Raw genomic sequence first — 3,349 nt, 5'->3', positions numbered from 1 at the left:
CACTTTGAAGTGACAGTGTATTTTAATAGGCGCCTGTCGCGGGAATATATATGAATATATATTATGGGCCTACATGTATACCTGTAGAAGGTGTATAACCCTGTACAGGTTAATAATAAAATGGGCCGGTTTTGACATTTCACAACCGCAAAATAAAAAACTGGTTACAAAATTTGCTTAAAAAATGCATTCATCAGTTAGCTGCCCATGCAGTAAATGGATATGTGAATGAATTTTTTTTTTTTAAACATTTCTTAAATACTACATCTAAACAATGATGGTAAGTGATGAAAAATTGGCACCGATCAACTAAAATTTGATTAAAATCAAGGCTGAAATTTTAAGGCTTTATATTTATAGGTATACAAATAAAATAGATCCTATATTAGCCTATGTATAGTATATCATTCTCTTCTGATGTTTGCTCCAGATCAAAAGAGATACCTCATGTGTGTGAACCCAACCGGCTTGCATGCTCTGTTGAGTATATATGTACCCTAATTCTTCAACCTTTTCAACCACCTCTGCAACCAATATTTGAAACATTCTGATAAAACTATGGGGTGTAAAGAAATGATTTGCACGGTTTTATGAACCTTGCATCTTTAATGACCACAAACAATTCATTACAAGAATCATTTTCATAATGATTTTATCCATACATTCCATTGAAAAAAATGTTTTAGTGGTTGAAAAGGTTGAAGATTTATGGTATATATATGCATAGGTCCTGATCTCAGAATATATGCATGTATGTATAGGGCATGATGTAATATATATAGCAGGGTTCCAGAAATTGATCAGGCAGATGGAACGCCGGTAGACTTTAAATTTAACCTGGTGCATGGGGCTTATACTTGCACCTTTCTTTGCATGATATACAACCCAGCACAAAAAATGTACTGATTTGTACTAAAATGTATACTTGAATTATCAGGACTCGCATACCAATGAATAGCCATTCATTTAGATTTTGTGAGTTTGTTTGGTATCTATGACTACGACCTTCATGCCACTGCTGAACACACAGAAATGCATATTGCGGATGAATCGTTTGAATTTGCATTGGAAGAATTAAACATTAACTTTTTGTTAAATAAAGTTTAAAATAAATATGAAAACTGTAGGTAAAGAAAACACTATTAAAATCACAGCAGGTTTTCACAACGGGTATATGACATGTAAAATGTTTTAATGTTAATTCACATAAAAGTTAACCGGACTTACGTTTTCAAAACAACACCGCATGGCACATGGTATACTTACATTTCGCCACTGCAATAAGTATACCAGTACCAGTCAATATACTCTTGACCTGCACCACCAAGGCTTCAGGCAAATTAAGTGTAAATTAACACTAATACAAACACCCTTCCTAAAGATGACTGATTGATTGGTATTCAACGCCATGCAACTCGTTGGAATTTTTCACTTATATTTGACGGTGGTCATGCAGGTTTATGACACCTGTTACTGGGTGGAGCAAACTTGACTGCCCAGCAAACCAGAGTGCCCGCAGTACAACCCATTACAATGGCCATGACCCTTCACAGTATACCAGACACCCTTCTAAAACAAACATCATTGTGTATGCTTTGTATATAGTGTATTGTGCACAATTACAAAAGTAATTACACTAAATCTTCAACCACTTAAGCATTTTTAGTGGAATTTATACATATAGCTGTTTTAAAAAATTACACAAAAATGATGTGTCATTGATGATGCATGCTTAATAAAACTGTACAAATTATTTTTCTATACCCACAGTTCTCACAGAATGTTTCAAAACTTTGGTTGCAGAGACAGTTGAAAGGGTTGAAGAGGTAGAGTAATTATTTGACCGGTGTTTTACGCTTGACCACGTCAGATTTATATGTGTAAGTGATGGAAAACCTACATGTGCCATAGTTTTTAATATTTTATTTGTGCAAAAAACCATATAGCCGGTGAGAGCGGCATTCCAACATACGACCTCATCGCTGAAAGACTAGTCGTCTTTCAGGAAAATCCATTTCAGAGTGTGCAGTCCGCAATATTTCTCTCACACAATCACAAATCCATGTTCATTATATACATCAAATTAAAATACCGACCATTCTAAAATCATCTTTCTTGTTACCTGCACATCATGGATTTTCACCGTCCATAATATCCAACTCTCCAACAGTCTTTTGTCCAGGCTACCTGCACCTTATCCCAGGCACGAGATCCGTTCATCACCTGACTATGCCCGTTATCCAAGCACCATGTCCATCAGGAGTTTTTGTCCATCACCCAAGCACTCTGTCCTACATCTTGACTCGGAGAATCACCCAGACTTTTTGTCATCACCTAGACTGCCTGGTCGTTATTCAGGCACTCTGTCCTGCATTCAAACTTTCTATCACCCAAACTATCTGTTAGTTATTCAGGCATCTGTCCATTACCCCGACTTTCTGCCCATCACCCCGACTTTTGTCCATCACCCAAACTGTCTGCTCATTATTCTTAGATTTTGTCCAGCACCCCAGACTCCACAAGCATCACCCATACTTACTCTCTGTCCATCACCAAGACTCTCAGTTCATCACACAGATCATCCATTATCCAGGCACTGTTCATCACCTAGACTTTCTTTCCATCAGCAAGACTCTCTGATGGTTATCCAGGCACTCAGTTCATCAGCCTGACTTTTTGTCTGTCATGAAGACTCTCTAGGATTCACCCAAACTCTGTGCTTAAAACTCCCTGACTGTCATCAAAGTTCTGTTACCAGAACTAAACGCTTTGATGTTCACCAACACATTATGATGAGCTTACATTAGCCAACACTTTCAGCATCAACAAATAATGTGGATCTGCACAGGTTGTTTGTTTCATAGATCTTCAATAAAGTTGTTAATATTGAAGGGAAGGAGACAGTCCATTTAATGCAGAGTTGCTTTATTTAACTAATATGCGTGTATTTGGCCTGTTAATATGTGTGGTATGTGGCCCGTTATGAGTGTGTTTGTGGCCCGTTATGAGTGTGTTTGTGACCCGTTATGAGTGTGTACAATTCACCCAGCTCTTCGCAAAAGTGAACACGGGCCCTATACAAGCGAGTCCAGGGAGGCTCTGTTTTACATACTATCAACCTTTGCATTGAAGCACCAGCTCTGGATATTGAGTGAATTCATCTGTATGTACATGTTGTTATGATACAAATCTTAAAAACACTGGCAGCTGGATTTCTAAACTACATCCATTTCACAATCATAAGAGAATCATCTATGAATAAAGTATACCTTCATTTTTCCTCATAAATTTACAACATATTTGTTTAGAACTTTTGGACCACACTTTCAAGATCTGAATACAAGTCTAC

Source organism: Liolophura sinensis, chromosome 9 (genome assembly GCF_032854445.1).
Source record: "Liolophura sinensis isolate JHLJ2023 chromosome 9, CUHK_Ljap_v2, whole genome shotgun sequence".
NCBI lineage: Eukaryota > Metazoa > Mollusca > Polyplacophora > Chitonida > Chitonidae > Liolophura > Liolophura sinensis.
The sequence above is the reverse complement of the archived record's forward strand: the minus strand, read 5'-3'. Positions refer to the sequence as shown.